Source organism: Solanum verrucosum, unplaced genomic scaffold (assembly GCF_900185275.1).
Source record: "Solanum verrucosum unplaced genomic scaffold, falcon-dt-bn FXZP01000063.1, whole genome shotgun sequence".
In the NCBI taxonomy this organism is placed as follows: Eukaryota; Viridiplantae; Streptophyta; class Magnoliopsida; order Solanales; family Solanaceae; genus Solanum; species Solanum verrucosum.
Genome location: NW_026020137.1, coordinates 105,531 through 124,956, shown reverse-complemented (window position 1 = coordinate 124,956; position 19,426 = coordinate 105,531).

Here is a 19,426-nt window from a genome sequence, read left to right as displayed (position 1 = left end):
GCGACAAACAACTATCAACTTTTTCTTTTCCCTTGTTATTTATTGGACATGGAGGATCCTGAAAATCATCGTCCGAAGCATTTGCAGCTGCTATTTCTGTTGGAGATGAATCTGATTGAACATACTCAGGAGGTAATTCAAGAATCTTGAGTTCCATTGGAGTTGGAGTTATATTCTTAAAAACAAGCTGCAAAATATAAACATGTTCATATTGACATATTCATTATACAAAATGTTTACTTAATCAACTGTGAAAACATATATACAGTTTATATATATATATACATTAGACAAACTTATATGTATAATTATACAGTTTATAAGCTTATATATACAAATGAGCTTGTGTTTATAAAGTTCACATACTTATAGGTATATTTATACATTGTCAAAAACTTGTATAAATAATAATACATGGAGCAAATTTATACATATAGTTTTCTATAGCACAAACTAATACATATATTTATACATTTGTATATTTATACAATTATATATGTATACTATATTTATACAGATAATATATTATACATAAGTTTGTACAGTGCGTACCGGATTGTTGTCGTCTCTGAACATGCCCTTAGCAAAATAGCTTAGACGAGGGAAATCTCTTTTTGTCTTCCAGTTAAGTATCCTAGGGATGTGATGAGATACCTTAACAGCAATTTCCTCATCAAAATTCGAACAACATTCATAAAACCACACTTGCAAAGCAAGTGGGAAACCATACAACCTGAAATACTTCCCATCGTGTTTGATCTTAGTGTGCAAATGCAGAATCAGCAGGTCAAAAGCCTTTTTACCCCATGGGTAGTCAATGTATCTGCCCGATTCAACCAAATCAAAGTCTTTCCTATCAATAACAGTACTGGTTGGTTCTTCCGAAAGGATGAATGAATGTATATAAAACAATATAGCAAACTTCACCGCATCATCATCATTATCCCCCCAAACCTTATTATCAAACTTTTCAACCAACTGACTCTTGGTGATGGCTTTTTCGACTCCAAAATACTGAAGAATCATTTTGTTTGGTTCTTCGGTATTAAAGACAAAATCCTTCTCATTGTCTGAACATTTTAACCCAGTTATTATAGCAAAGTCACGAATGGTGAATCGCAAAGTGGTGCCATTCACATGTATCAGGATTGCATCTTTTGAGCTACCCTCAATTTCTCTCAAAAACATGCACCTAATCAGTTGTGCTTGAACATGACACCTACGAATGCTAGATAATTGGGCAAAACATGTTGTTCCACAAAATTCTTTATACTGTGAAATAGTAAGCTTTGTAGCTAACACTTTCATTACTTCAATATTTGTGTAACACTGCATGTGAGGTATGCGTGTTGGTTCTCTTTTTCCTAAAAACTTAACAGCCTGAAAAAAATGCATATATAATTTTACTAAAAATACACACGTATACATAATTAAGACACAAGTACAGATATCAAAATGTATGAAATAGCTTTTAAATGAAAATAACATATACAAGTTTTATAAAGAAAAAATACATTATACAAACTAATTTCAACTGTATAAATGTTTATATTGTATATATAGATAAATTGTTGTACCGCTACGAACACAATAACTATTGATATTATAATGTATGTGTATAAGTTTGTGGAATTGTATATGTCTAAAGGAAGATTATACAAATAGGATCCTTATACAATGAAAAAAACTTATACATAAAACAATGCACAAAACTGTATAAATGTTTATAATGTATATATATTATACATTATACAACAAATTTCAAATGTATACTTGTTTACCTTGTATGTATAGTTAAATAGTTCTATTTTATACACTTAACTTTGGATATTAACATAGTGACTATATAAAACTGTATAAACAAACAATTATAAGACATGAATCAACACAGAAAACATATACAAAAATAATGATTATACAAATACCTCATTATGCTCCAATAAGCCAGAAACAACAACTTTCTTTCTTTTTGCATTCTCTTCTGTATAATTAGTTGTTTTTTCTTTCCTTTTTTTACTTGACCCAGCAGCAGACTGATCTTTCTTACCTCCCTCCACAATTTTGATGTTGGATTGCTTCGATTTCGCACTCATTCCCTCCAATCTGATTGGGTTATTTTTCAATTTGGATTTGATCTCTTGCATTGTGTTGGATTTGGACATTGAACCTGAAACCTCCCCAAAATCCTGAGTTAAACCCAAGGAAAAAGATGGGCGTTCAACACTATTTTCGACATGCAAGGGTATACCTCTTGTGAATCTTTTAGATGGAGATTGGGCATCCATTGTTTGAAGGAAAACACTGTATGGATTATGAACTGATGTGAAAAATAGCTTGAAAAAATTGAAAAAAAATCGACAAAAATTAAAAGTAATCGATTGAGATAAGTTTTGGCGGTACCTGAAATTTTTGAATGGATTTTGAAACCGCGATGCTGGTGGAGATTTGAAATTTCAAACTAATTTTGGGGAGAAAATTTGGGAGAAATTGAAGGAAAAAAAAGATATCAACGAGAAGAAGATATTGTAAAAAGGAAGAGAATAACGTGAATTTTTTTTTTTACTTATACAATTCGGTGGGGCCATTAAATAGCAAACTGACGGAAACTTTGCTCCTTAAAGGAAATAAATGAAACGGTAGCTACTGTATTTATTTTGCATTAAAAGTTTGCCATTATGTACAATTATCCCAAAAAAATACAATAAAGGAAAAATTACCTAACTACACACCACTTATTATCATATTTTCTCATTTTCCCTACTATTTTAAAAAATATCAAAAATCCCTTCATTTGCTCCCATCATCCCCTTTTTTGGATACATTAATATGAAATCTCATACCCATGATTTTCTTTCCTTTTTTCATGCCACAAATCTCTTCACAGTTACTTCTATTAATTCATTTTTGAATTTCAAATCTTTTATCTTTCCAATTAATGAATGTTGATCTAAGAAATATTATCTCATTTTTTAGGTCAGTAAATCAATTTTATGCCAAATATGTCCGCCTTCAAATAGATTTCCCAAATTTGGATCAACGATTCAATTACTTACCTTATAAATTTACTATAGTATAACACTATGAATTTGCCTCTTTTTATGTGATGTGTCATCGGACTGACCATATTTCATTATGGTAAGCAAATCAATTATCTGCAAAATATCTCTATAATTAGCCTATTCAAATAAAACTTTGATTTGGAAAAGATCTACTCTAATCGTAATCCATAATTAATAAGTTGACTAAATAGATATGAACCAAACAACTTATGGGCAACAATTACATGTTTAATGTATCCTGTAACAATACAAAACTTATCAATTTAAACGAGATACATAAATAGTAATGTATCAAGTACTATTTTTTTTTTAGATATGATACGTAAATTTGAATTTATACTAAATGTATTAATTACATAGCAACTACCACACAGTAATGTATCGATTTCAAATCTAACATCTTATGGACAACAATTACTTATTTAATGTATCTAGTATAAATACAATACTTATCAATTTAAACGGGATACATAAATTGTAATGTATCATGCACTAATTTTTTAGATAGGATATGAAAATTTGAATTTATACTAAATGTATCAATTACATAGCAACTACCACACGGTAATGTATCGATCTCAAATCTAACATCTTATGGGCAACAATTATTTATTTAATGTATCTAATATAAATACAATACTTATCAATTTAAACAAGATACATAAATAGTAAAATGCTAAGTAGCAAAGATATTCATGATGCATCTTCTCAAAAATTTCAACAATTTTGAATCAAAATTGAAAGGATCTTCAATAAACTAGGAGAAGAATTTTGAATCTCAAAATTTTCAACAATTTTGAATCGAAAATGAAAGGATCTTCGATGAACTGGAGAAGACAGAATCTTGAATCTCAAATTTTTTGACAATCTTGAATCAAAATTGAAAGTCTTTTCGATGAACTTGAAGATTCAAAAGGAAATCGTCTGTCCAACAACAATTCCATCACTTTTGTATCCTTCATAACTCACTTCGCTTACCCAAAATTTCGACAAAAGTTTTTGAATCAAATCTGAAAGGTTTCTTCGTTGAACGGGGGGAGCAATTTGAAATTTTAAAATTCTTCATTCTGTTAGAATTTTCCTCTGTATGATTGAGAGTAAGAAGAAACGTAAGCGTAATTTATGGAATTTAATTCATTTTCAGATTTTATTCCCTTTTTAGTGCAACATAAAGATTCTTCTTGTATTAGAATTAATGTATCCGGATGATGAATTAATGTATTCGGATAGTACAAATTTTAAGGGATTATTGTAATTAGAAAAAGAGTAGGGATAAGATGTAATTTACTCTTTACATTATGGATTTGTGTATAAGTTATACAAAAATAAATTGATTGGACCTGCTGGGAACAAAAGAATTTGGGCTTTGGCCCATTTTTTATCCTGAAAATCCCCATATCCACTAAATGTATACTGCTGCATATGGACCGTATATTAGCCTATTTTATTGTATATTGAGTTGTATACCAAATGCATACAACCCATTTTAGCTCCTACAACCTGTATTTCAATTTTTTGGACCTGTATATCAATATTCTCTATGTATATCAGCGTATACAGTTGTATACAACATGTATACTGCCCGTTTTTGGACTTTGAAACTTGCAATCTGCCTCATTACAATTGTTATTGCCTTCCCAGAACCTGTTCGTCGGCTCCGTTATTGGTAGTTGAGGGCTGACTCGAGGAAGAAAGAGCATCGGGCCTTTACGGTCCAATTTGAAATGCAAGGGTGGAATCCGAATAGACTCAAACGAGGGGTTCATGCAAGAAAAATAAAGTGATAAAGATTAGGATTGTAATGATGAAAAACTTGGATCAAATCACATGATTTCGATAAAAGCTATGGAAATTTCAACAATAATGAGAAATAACCTCAACCACACAGTGATATGAATAAGTCCCAAACCAAACACATGTTAACTACTCCTAATAATCATTATCTAAGTGAATACCAAAGAATAAGTAACGATCACATATGATCCCAAACATATTATTAATTTGTCAAGCTTAAACCATGATAAGAACCATACAAATAAGAGCAAATACACTAGTTATGAAAAATACTGGTGTTGCTAATTACTAGAAAGAAAATAAAACCTCGAACTTTTAATCCTTTTAGTTAAAAAAGGATTAAAAGAAGAATCTTAAACAACACATATTCAATATATGAGTTGCACTCTCCCTATCATATTAAAGCATGCTAAAGCTACACATTGAAAACACATAGAGAGAGTATTCATCCAATGTTTACGCCTTCAAGGACACATGACTCCACACACGTTCATCCTTTTAAACAAATCGGCCACGCGATTTTGGGTCGCGTCTGGGCTTGCTTCGCTCACTACATGACTGTGTTTTGAAATGTTCCAAGTATAAAGCCATTGAGAAAAATACTTAGAAAAGAGTCGTCACTTAATTTTTTAAAGAAATTAAGAAAAGTTAATTTAAAAAGACCCTAACAGATTAAGTCTTTAAAAATTTAGAGAAACTGGGTAAGAGGTTCTCATTTACATTTCAAAAAGTTTTTTAAAGCATTTGAAGTGTGTGCTAACACACGGTTATCCTACCACTTGACTAAAATATTTTAACTAATTCTTTGGAAAAATGGAAATATTTGAATCTTTTGACAAAGAGTATTTATTTGAAATATTTAAAATAATTTGGAAGTGAATAAAAATTTAGCCGAAATGACTAGGTAAGAAAAAGGTCTTTGAATCTTTTTTTTAAAAAAAAAAACTATCTTCAAATAATTGAACCAATTAAAAATAACTACAATTTGACTAGAGATTTAATTGACTATATAAGCAAAAGTTGATAAAATCAAATAAACCAACACAAAAGAAATTAGTTCATCTTTTGGGGAATTCGATTAAGTTAAATAATAATTCTAAAATTAGAGTTAATAAAAAAAAATTACAATTAAATAATTTAAGAGTAAATGAGAGATTGAATTTGGGCCCTTCTTGGGCCAAATCCGCTGCTGATTTGGGATCTTGGCTCAATTCCCATTTTTGTATACACCTAATGTATATCAGTGTATATCGAATGTATACAAAATATTTTTCTGCTTTCCGAGACCTGTAATTCTGCTCCCTTTTCCCTGTAATCCTGCCTTTCAACCTGTCTCACAAATACCAAATATATATGGGTTGTATATTGGCCTGAATATCTGTGTATACTGTTGTATACAGACCGTATAAAACCCATTTTTTGACTTTTTGAGGCCTATTTCAACTTCCACTTTTCCAGCAATGACCAGAGCGGACTCGAGGGGAAAATATAATTCGATTAAATGCAAGAACGGAGTCCAAAATAGACCCGGTCAATGTCACATGCAAATAAAGAGTAATAAGATTAGCATTCACACGTAAACTATTTCACAAGAATAACATTTTTTGTATAAAACATAACAAGACATGAGTGAAGCAATTCTCAGCATACACAAAAGAGATGCAATCCTTAGTGGTATGCCCAACACCTCCTGAATGGTAAGCACAATGAAAATTGGGCATGTAAAGTCTGGAGTTGACATTTACATTTTTTGGATCAATGGTTTGTATTAGGTCATCTGCTTTCAATCTCTCAAAAAGTTGCGTTCGACTTTCAACCAAAGAAGTAAAGACTCAAGAAGGTTTCTTCAAAAACTTCTGACAAGAAAAATTGCAATTATCTCGTGAAGATGGAGGTACTTGGCGAGTAAGAATTGGCATTTGAAAATCTAAATATTGTGGTGTTTGGTAGCTAAGAGAGGCATTTTGGTAACTTGACAATGAGACTTGGTAACTTGATTGAACATTTAGGTATTTTAGCAATGGAGCTTGGTAGTTTGGATAATTTGGTGGTGGAGCTTGGTAATCTGACTGGATGGGGTGAGGATTTTGTGGAGCTAAAGGGTAGGTTTTGGAGGGTAAAGTCTTTCAAACATTGACATTGAGATTGGCTTGATTCAAATGAGCTAGAGGAAACATTTTCTCTCTTCCTCCTCAATGGTCTCGAGGATTCATCTTGGGGAGTCATTCAGATGATTATTTCGGTCTTGAGACCGTCTTCAATAACTTCACCAATTTTGACTATCTCACTAAACTTTCCTCCTAAAATGAGCAACATCCTATTGTAGTACTCCGGCTCTTGAATGCGCATGAAAACTTCAAAAATTTCTTTCTCAGTCATGGGAGGCCTAACCCTTGCGGCCTCTCTTCTCCAACAGTAGGCATACTCTTGATAGATTTCAGTAGAATTTTGTTTGTTTCTCTCTAAAGATTATCGATCAGGGATGGACTCTACATTGTAACCAAACCTTTCGATGAAGTCTTTAGCCAAAGCGTTCCAACTTGTCCAGTGATTGATTTCTTTAGAAATAAATTATTCTAAAGCTTCTCCTTTTAAACTTCGACTAAAGAGTCGCATTAACAAAACTTCATCTTTCCCTACTCCCACAAGTTGGTCAAAATAAGCCCTCAAATGAGTCAAAGGATTTTCAACTCCACTAAAAATTTCAAATTTTGGTACTTTAAAACCTTCTGGAAGCTCCAAATGGGGATAAATGCACAAATATTCATAGTTCAACCCCATAATGTCTGGGGTGTATTGAAATTCCTTCATTGCATTCATAACTTCCTCTCTAATGCTTTGCTTCATATTTCCTTTTATGACCTTCCACTCCTTCTCTTTCTTCTCATAATGTTCGAGTTCAAAATGTGTAGTAGAGGAAGGGTATGATTCTGGCGATATTGGAAGATGAAATGCGATTTTTAGAGGTATGGGTTGAGTTGTAGGTGGGTTTAGGACAATTTTAGTAGGGGTTTGATGGACCGGAGGAAAATTTTGGAAAATGTTGGTATTCAAATTTTGAGGAGTTGGTAACTTTTTGTGTGAGGAGCTAGCATGATGTGGGTTAGGGGTGGTTAGGTCGATGGGAGGTTTTAGAATCGTAGCAATGGATGAATTGTTTGGAAAATGTTCGGGTGTTGGATCCAAAGTAGGAAAATGGAGTGAACGCCTTTCGTTGTCTGGAGTAGGAGTGTTGGCAATGATAGCCAGATTTGTCAAATCTCGAGTCTTATCCATTTCAGCAATCTGTTGAAACAATTGTGCAATCAACTTGTTCTGTTCAACAATGATAGTGTCATTCACAGTAATTTTAGTCCAAAATAGTGTTCTCAGCATTTTCAACCACTTTCCCTTTGTCTTTTGACAAACTTTGGTCAGAGAGGGAATCTTTCGGATCTTTAGACCTCGTGAAGTATGGATATTCTGTCATTTTCTCAACACAAATTAGTTTTGAGTACTTGACAAAGAAAAATAACTCAAAAGATAAACGTGTTAATTTGTGTAGATGATAAAAAATATAAAATACCACACACATGACTGTAAACACATAAGAGTCGTTTCACTTGAAGATAAACTAGCCCACAGATATAGAGAAATGACTAAATAGACAGGACTTTGTCTATTTGATTTTGAGCTTAATGAATTAGAAATGTCAACTAGAGTCGAGACAAAGTTGATTGTATCTTTCATTATCGTACTTCTGATTTTTGATTGAGATGTAATTCTAATTTCTTTGTAAGAGTTGGAAAAGATAGATCCAAAAAAATGTGTACCGGAGCCTTGAAAGGCTGCCTACGTATCTCACAAGGGAGAATTCAGGTCCTACATAGTTCGACTAGCTTGAATCTCCTTCGATTTGAGACGGTGAATCTTTTCTAATATGAGAGAGTAACATTTGAAAAATGAAATTCGAATTTTATTGGGAAACTAAAGACTCGAATAGTACTTGGACGCACTTCGATAGTGACTTGATATTTGTGCTTAGGGGTTCTAAAAATAATTTGAAGAGGAGTGAGCTAGAATATCTCCAAATAAAACAATATATTCACACAAGCAGTTATAACACATAAATAAATATTGCGCGTTTTAAACAAATATGTGACCATTTTGTGCCAAGGGTAGGCCTAATGGTTTGAAGGATGTATAACGTTGTTTGAAACATTCCATTGCCCTAAAATCCAAATTTATACAGGCCTTATGAATAAAATTGAATGGGGATACATAATAGGGAAAATGAGATACTAATAATCAGTCTCATGCAGGGGTATCATCATATGCTATGCCTCCATGGAAGGTCCTTCAATCTTGTTTCTTCTCATCTCTGAATGCTGACGACTTTGGATCGACTAGTAGCTTGTAAAGCTCTTTCTTCGACTAGAATAAGCTATAATCTACTCCTTAGCCCAAGGGACAATGATTTTGCAAAATAACGTATACATCTTTCAAATTTAAACACATAAGTATGAATGTCTTTTTACTGAACAATGGACCAAATAGATATAATGTGGGCTTCTAATGGACCCAACACACCTTGGGTGTTGGGTCAACTTAGTTCAAATGTGTTAAATTTAGGATTTGGTTTCACTTTACGCTAGTTGACTAAGAGTGGCTTTTGAAAGGCCAAGAACCTAAGCAGACAACTTAGGCTGAAACTCACGACAACCATTGGACGCATGACGAACCAATAAATTGCCGATCATTCCGAAAAAGGGTTGAGTATAAAAAAGTCTGACTGCTATTACGCAAAAACGTTCTTTAATATACTATATACATGTCAAAAAATGTCATGAATGCAGTGACAATTTATAAAAATTTAAACACATAAAACATAGATAAACAATTCAACAATTAATAGCAAATAGTCAAATAGTTAAATCATTATGGTTAGAACTTAATTAATTCCACAGCAGAGTCGTCATGTCTGTTTTAGAACTTAAAGGAAAATCAATTTTCAAAAAAGAGAGTTGCCACATAATTTTGAAATAAATTAAGAAAACTTAAGATTTTCAAAAGATTTAAACAAATTAAAAATCATTTGAAATCCAAAGAAGGTTCGGGGTTCAATTTACATTTCGAGAAGGGTTTAAGCATTTGAAATGTCCGCTAACATGCGGTTGACCAACGACTTGACTAAATTATTGACTAATTTTTAAAATATTAGTTAAGTAAGAAACCCTATTTTTTATTTGGAGGGAAATAAACCTAAAGGGATTTTTTAAAAGAAAATAACTCATATATTGACAAGACAACTAATGAATAAAAATAATAAATAAAATATAAATATTTCCATTTGGACATAAAAGAAGAAATGACTATCTTTTGGGAATTTAATTAATTAAATCAAATCAAATAAAAGGTTAGTTAATACAAACAAACAATAAAGGAAAAATTACTTAAATACACAACACTTCTTTACCTATTCTCAATATTTCCCTACTCTTTTACTAAAATACAAAAATCCCTTATTGTCCCTCAATTCAACTTAACCGGATACTTTATTAGTTTAAGTATCCGCCCGTTATTAATTAAAGTATCCACGCTGCTATATTATGCATCCGCCCGTTAATTAAGTATACGTGCTGCTAACAACTTAATAATTTAAGTATCCGCCCGTTATTAATTAAAGTATCTGCGCTACTATATTATGCATCCGCCCGTTAATTAAGTATATGTGTTGCTAACAACTTAATAATTTAAGTATCCGCCCGTTATTAATTAAAGTATTCGCGCTGCTATATTAAGTATCCACACTGCTATATTATGTATCCGAAAAACACTAAAAAATGGGATTTTTGGTAATTAATGAAAGAGTAGGGAAATGAAGTAATTTCTTTCTTATACTATTGCATTTGCCTAATTTTTACAACAATAAATAAGAGTAATGGAAGAATAATGTTCATATTTGGGCCCTTGCCCAAATTCAAAATTGGGCTAGAGAACCCACTTTTATCCCTATCCTATTTCTAACCCTTTCTAAATTGGGAAAATTACGTGGGATGGAAAACATCCCTAAGTAATTAGTTAATAAGGGTATAGTTTAATTTATTTACTGTCAGTAAATACAGTTTCACTTTTTTTGCCATAATTATTTACCTCGACCAGGATCAACTCCTTCTATGCCCCAGGAAAAGGCGAAAAGTAAAGCAGTCATCAAGGGACCCACTACCTATTTGTATACTGAATAAAAATAGTCATCCAAAGATTTTGTATATAATTTTATATAAAATCAAATTTATCACTCCTATCCTCATTCCATATCTTTCTCCTAAAATCACTCGTCCCTTCTAATTTGAATTTCGATTTGGGAAAATTTGTACCGTCTCCCTCCAATCGTACTTCCTCATTTCGCAGGTAACCCCCAAATTCGTGGCTTTCAATATTTTTTTTCTTGATTTCTTCTTCAACAATTGTATATGTAGTATTCCTGTTAGTTTTCATATTTTTTTAAAAAATTCTTTATTACTTATCAGATTACAAGTCTTTCAAAATCAGAATAAATGATTCCTCTCCATCTATGAGGATTACGAGAGGTATGCCATTGCATGTCAATATTGTTGATAATCCACCTTCGTTTTCGATTGGGTTAACTCAGGATTATGGGGTTAATAATGTAAGGTCTATGACAAACACATAAACAAGTTCAAGTTGAATAATCTATTAATGAATTGAGATCCAAGAAAAAAATGACCCAATTGCAATTCAGAAAGTCATCAACAACGCGAAATCTAGCGGCATTAAGATTGTTGAAGGTGGAAGTAAGAGAAAAGTCATAAACATTGATTCAGAGGAGATTGGATCTGCCTCATCAGAACTGGACAAATCTGAAGAACATCAGATAGTGTAATTTATATACAAATTTCTAAAGTTATGTATATAGTGGGTTGTATATTAAGGTGATATATACAAAGTATTATGAGACAATTGTTATTTGTATATTCTATTAGTTGTATACCAATTACTAAAGTTATGTATATAGTGGGTTGTATATTAAGGTAACATATACAAAGTCTTATGAGACAGTAGTTATTTGTATACAAATATTTAGTTTTGTATAAAAGAAATTTGTTAAAATCATTGTATAATACACATACAAAATTATAGTACATTATACAAATTCATCGATATATACAAAAAAATATGAACATAATAAAATATTGTATATATAAATATTACACACTCAAATATACAAACAAATTTCAAGCTTACCACATATACAATTGACAAATGAATATTATACAATCAGTTTAATCATTAATTTTTTTAAAAAAACACGAAATTACATATGCACATATACAAATATAATACATAATACCAAAATTATTGTACATTATACAAATTCCTAAATATATACAAAAAAAAAATATGAACATAATAAAATATTGTATACAAACAGACTACACAAAAAAATTAAAAACAAATACAAGACACTTTTTTTTTTGAAACAAGCATGACTATCATAGATACAATTTCCATATTATGATGGTCACATATACAGTTAATAACACATAATCAATTACACACAAATATTGTATAAAAAATTATATACAATTTCTCAAATGTATACAATATAATCAATTTATATATATACAAATAGGGTCATTAACGCCTGAGTGTTTCATATGATTTATCTAATTTTCTTTTTTTGGGAAAATATTTGATTTTGAACTATTAGCTTAGATCATTGTAAATATTTGTTACCGTATTAAGCGCTATTGTTACCATTCAATGAAAAAGTAAAATATTGTATAATTTAAAAACAAAAAAAAAATGTTTTATACAAATTAAAAGCTACATAACAAACTAACTATACCCATAAAATGTAGGGAAAATTATATATAATAGCAAACTATTAATTCAAATTAAATGCTATAAATATACTTTGATTTAATTGTACCCTATAACAAACTATTGCTATTTTCGCCACTCTTCCTGGTGGAATCTCGCTCGCCACTCTCGTTTGGTGGCAGTCTCGCTCGCCTCTCTTGCTTTTATACAAACACAAATGTATAAAATGTGTTTGTGTTTGTATAAAGCGAGAGGAAATTGTATATATACATATATTTTTGTTCCCCTCTCCCAGATCTCGCTCGCCACCATCGCCTCTCTCGCATATACAAATTGAAACGAAATGTATAAATTGCACTTCTGTTTGCATAAAGGGAGAGAAAATTGTATATACACATGCAAATACATATATCTTCGTCCTATACACTTATAATTATACAATACAAAATATTTCCCTGCCCAGTTTTCTTTTGTCTTTCTCTCTTTCTCGTTTTATACATACACTGCTAATACAATTGATCTTTTGTATACAACTGTTTTCTTTTGTATATGTATATCGAATTATACAACTGCTTTCTTTGTATATGTATAGTGAATTATACAACTATTTTTTTTTGTGTATATGTATAGCGAATTATACATATATATGTTTGCTATGGAGCGCAATTATGCAAACTTTGATATAGCATACAAATATGAATTTTGTGTTTGCTATATGTGAAAGCTGCTCTAAAATGTAATTATGTAAACTACACTCATATAATTTTATTTCATAAATTACGTTTGCCATATATGAAATTTCCCCTTCTAAATTTAAGCTTCAACAAATGGGTTTCAGCCCACTTCTGTTTTGAAAAAAAAATTGCTTGGACCTGCTGGGAACAAAAGAATTTGGGCTTTGGCCCATATTTTTTCCTGAAAATCCCCATATCAACTAAATATATACTGCTGCATATAGACCGTATATTAGCCCATTTTCCTGTATATTGAGATGTATACCAAATGCATACAATCCACTTTAGCTCCTGCAACCTGTATTTCGATTTTGGACTTGTATATCAATATTCTCTATGTATATTAGCGTATACAGCTGTATATAAAATGTATACTGCCCGTTTTTGGACTTTGAAACTTGCAATCTGCCTCATTACTACTGTTATTACGCTTCCAGAACCTGTTCGTCGGCACAGTTGCTGGTAGCTGAGGGCTGACTCGAGGAAGAAAGAGCATTGGGCCCAATTCAAAATGCAAGGGTGGAATCCGAATAGACTCAAACGAGGGGTTCATGCAAGAAAAATAAAGTTATAAAGCATTTGAAGTGTTCGCTAACACGCGATTATCCTACGACTTGACTAAAATATCTTTTAACTAATTCTTTGGAAAAATGGAAACATTTGTCTTTTGACAAAGATGATTTATTTGAAATAATTTGGAAGTGAATAAAAATTTAGCAAAAATGACTAAGTAAGAAAAAGGTCTTTGAATCTTTTTTTAAAAAAAAAAAAAAACTATCTTGAAATAATTGAACCAATTAAAAATAACTACAATTTGACTAAAGAATTGATTGACTATATAGGCAAAAGTTGATGAAATCAAATAAACCAACACAAAAGAAATTAGTTCATCTTTTGGGGAATTCGATTAAGTTAATTAATAATTCTAAAATTAGAGTTAATAAAAAAATAAACAATATATAATCACAATTAAATAATTTAAGAGTAAATGAGAGATTGAATTTGAGCTTTTCTTGGGCCAAATCTGCTGCTGATTTGGGATCTTGGCTCAATTCCCATTTTTGTATACACCTGATGTATATCAGTGTATATCGGATGTATACAACTCATTGTTATCCTGCCTTTCAATCTGTCTCAAGAATACCAAATATATATGATCTGTATATTGGCCTGTATATCAGTGTATACTGTTGTATACAGATCGTATACAACCCATTTTCGACTTTCCGAGGCCTATTTCAGCTTCCAATTTCCCGGAAATGACCAGAGCGGACTCGAGGGGAAAATACAATTCGATTAAATGCAAGAATGGAGTTCAAAATAGACTCGACCAATGTCACATACAAATAAATAGTAGTAAGATTAGCATTCACACTTAAACTATTTCACAAGAATAACATCTTTAGTACAAAACACAACAAGACTGTGAAGTAATTTTCAGTATACACAAAAGAGAAATAGAACATATATCTTCATATGCAAATAGAGACCAACCAGTGAAAGCCTATAAACACTAACTCGGGTATCATTCTTTCAACATAAATGAGAGGCAATGGAGAAAAATAACAAGAAGTGTTGAGAACTTTTCTCCAAGTTTGATTGGTTTTAAAGAAAGTTTCCAAACAAGATTTTACATTTACAATATAAGGAGAACAAACTAGTTTCACCCAACGAATCTAAACAACTACCATCTGATACTAAAAGAAACTTTATTAAAATTTGATTCTTACTCATTGTTAAGAGGAAAGCGAGCGAATCAAATAATCAAGAAAGAAGCCACAACATTCCAATACTAAACTAGAACTAGTTAAGTAGATGCACCTAATGGCAGAATCAAGATCAAATTTAACAAATGTCGTATGAGAAGAGAAGTTCGTTCCCAGCCTCCCTCTGTTATCAGTTCCCACACGCTTAAAAAGAATAGCAAGGCAAAGGATATGATGGGCTGTTTTTGAAAAAGGGAACGACGATGGGATCGTTTAGGAGTCGCGGGTTTGCTGGACGATTTCACTTTTGAGAAAAACATAGAAGAAGACGATGTTTTGGTATTTCTGTTGTTGTAATGTGCTGGAAGTGGGAAGACTCCAAGTTCAAAATTGAATTGTCATTTTACCCTTCTATTAAAGAAAAAAGGTATAAAATATCAAATTAATTAAATATTAAATAACAATCATATCATATTGTTATTATTATATATAACTAGTATACATACCCGCGCGTTGCGTGGATATTTTAAAATATAATAATTTTTAAACTTAAAAATAATTAATATGAATTATTATTATTGAGTAACAAAAGTGCATGTATATAATAGTAGGATATATTTTTTAAAATTTTAAATTAATTTTATATAAATAATTAATATATTTTTTATGATATTAATTAGAAAAAGTTTAGACATTATAAACGCCACCAACATGATATTATGAATATAACGTGAAAACATACATGGTAATTCATTTCAAATCAATTTTAATTTGAAATTTGAAAGCAATGATATCAATTATTATCTTTAAATTGAAATACATGTGGAGAGATTTTATATGATAGAATGAAAATTTTGAAATGATAAAATAAAGTTGATCAAGATGAAAATCTAAAAATAACACTTTGCAAGTTATCATTCATTATATTGAAACCTTCTGAGCTTGTTAAATTGATAAAGAAATAAGAATTACAACACAAATTAAGCTTGACTATATAAATTCTCACTAATCTAAATCCTAACTTTTATCAACGTGAATCTCATCCATTTTATTCCATTTTCAAATGTAATTTCTAGTATAGTAAGATAAGCCATATATTTATAAAATTGTCCATATGTCTTTTATTTTGTATGTACAATTCAACGTTAGCTTTAATTATTATATTTTATTTATAAAGGATAAAAAAGCTATAATAATTTTACATTATGACAGTTTAGTTTACACGATTATTAAAAGATATAATAGGGAATACTTCTTATTCTAAGTTAGCCTATATATTAAAATAAATTATTATTTTAAAATTATTTAATTTATTATTTTGGCTAAAGAGGAATTATTATTTTTTAAATTCAATTTATTATTATAATTTATAATAAATAATAAATTTGAGTTATTAATTTTTTTTTAAAAAAAAGAAATTTCTTGTCACAGGCTGTGCAACCCTTCAATCCTCAACATGCTATGCAATCCTTCAATCTGGAAAAAAAAATCACACTATTTTAAGTCATTTCGTCATAGTGCATAATAAAGATAATCATTTATAAATATGAAATAATTAAGAAATAGAACTTACTGAACATTTTTGGCAAAATTATGTGAATCATCTTCTTCAGTTATAAAATCCCAGATGATTGCATATATGTTAGCACATACTATGTCTTCATTGCAATATTTAAATAGTTCGTCAATTTATTTTTGTATCTAACATATATTTTTCCAAACAATAGCATAGAACATCATTCTCTATAATGCAAATAACATCTCCAAACTAAAATGTAAAAGATAAGGCAAAAACTAATAGAAATTGATAGAAAATTAGGAAAGCAAAATAAGTTTCCTACATGAAAAATACGATAGCACAATCTCTTAAAATGTAAATTTGAAAGTAATATGAAGTGAACATCAGATCTGCCTACTCTTAGCAAGAATGTTAATGACTTCTTCCTTCAGTTTTACCATTGAAAATACAACACATTGTACCCCGCAATTTTATTGATATATTTAAATTAATATTTTAAATGGTAATGTGTTGCTTAAAATTGTTTTGATTCTTTTTAATTTTATTTTATGTAGCGTGAATTCAATTGTACAATCTTATCAGTAGAATGACTTTTTTCCCATAAATTGTAAAACTTTTTCTTCTTTAATTAAAATAAGTCTGAAAAATTAGTACTTGTAAATTTAACAAATGACATGGTAGATTTCCTCACAAAAGCAATATACACACACACGCCACCACTTTCAACTTGACATTTTCATGTTGCGGGGATCACATCAACTCAAATCTGCAAGATATAAAACAATTTTAGTGCATGGTAATTTTTTATATTAGAAACTCGCATGATAAATAAAGAATTATATTTATTATAATATAAATAATCAACGACCACCCATACTCCTTTATACAACAATTTTTCCTTTCAAACTATTATTTTATTAGAAGAAGAACAATAAACTGTAAATAATTAATCAACTGTAACAACTATCAACCATATTGATAGTTGATAGAAGTCCACATTTTTGGTATAATTTAAAAAAATCTTGGATAGTTTTTTCATACCTGATTTTAAATTAATGCATATGATAATTCACTGCTTGAAGCAATACATTTGTGCATTAAAGATGAATTTCTCACTCCGAAAAATAATTGTTCTAAAGAATAATACTAACAAAATGAATAAATTTTTTCTGAAAAAAGAAACATTTATTTATAGAATGAATGAAGCAAATGGATAAAGTAGGTGGTTGCCTTTATTATAGGAATTCAAAAATAAAAGGTGGTTACATATTTGAAAAAAACCATTTTCAGATATGTTTTATTTTCAGATTTAAATTAAATCATATTTGATTATCCTTTAAGCAAATTTTCAGATTTAAATGGGAAGTTAGATAAACATGGAATTTATTAGATTTTATCTTTCTTTTTTTTTGGGTCTTTTTTTATATACATTTTCTTTTTTAAAAAAGTAAATAAATTCACATTTAATTAGTGGCCATTTTACTTTTCATTATTATTATTAATAAGAGTTCAGTTATTTAATTTTTATTTATTGAAAACGGTTGATTCACAACCCTTTTGATTTTCTTTTTCATTTATACTTTTTCAATTTATAAATTTATTATTTAAATGATTTTTCCATATTAATTAGTGTCCATTTTTGCTTTTTATCTATTATTAATAAGAGTTAAAAACTTTAATTTTTATTTTTTGAAAATGGCTGATTCACTGCCGTTTTTTATTTTATTTTATTATTATTTATTATTTTTCTAAAATTTTGTTATTTAAATATTTTACACATATTTTTGAAATTCAATTATTATTATTATTATTATTGTAATTAAAATAATCAAAATTTTATGGTGGTTTGTATAAGTTTACACATATTTTTGAAATTCAATTATTATTATTATTATTAGTAATAATAATGTCTGATTAAAAGGATTTTAAAATTTAGTGAATTATTACCCACTTTTCCATCGGCAATACAATAAAAAATATGATAATAAGTTCTTTAAAAAAGCATCTGATTTTTAAAAAACTGTTTTAAATTGTTATTTTGTTTTAAAATGGAATTTATTATTTAAATTATTTAAATTAACTAAAGACAATTAAGTTATTGAATTTGATTTAATTATTTAAAATAACTAAAAATAATAAAATTCAAGAATAATTGTGGTGCTGACACGTGTCATTTTTTTCCTCTCCTTTTAGATATAGATAGATTAATCAAATATTTAATAACAATAATATTATAATAATAATAATAATAATAATAATAATAATAATAATAATAATTATTATTATTATTATTATTATTATTATTATAATAATCTACCTATATAGAAGCATGAGATAGAAAGTTGACATCAACATGTATGGTTAGAGTCATTAGTTTATTTGTATGTGGTATTTTACTCTTTTGAGTTTGGTTTTAAATTTTGTTTGATAGAAATGAGTCACTTTTTGTGCATGTTTTATTAATCTTTAGTTGTGCTGACCTTTTTGCCCTTTCGCACAACCTTATAGTTACAAAAAAGTGGGCCCATAGACAACTGCTAATAACTATTAGCAACATATAACCCAACATTAATAAGCATTTAATAGACAAATAAAGTATTAGCACAAATTGTCCCAAAATTAATTCGGCATATTAATAGGCGTTTTCCCCCTCCATTATGAAACCAGCAGTTAATTATTAGCATAAATTAAGGAGACGTGGTTTTTTTTTCATGGATATATTTAACTCTTGTATTGATAAAGATGGTCATTCATTTTCCATGAAATTCACCAATTCAAAATCAGTGTATC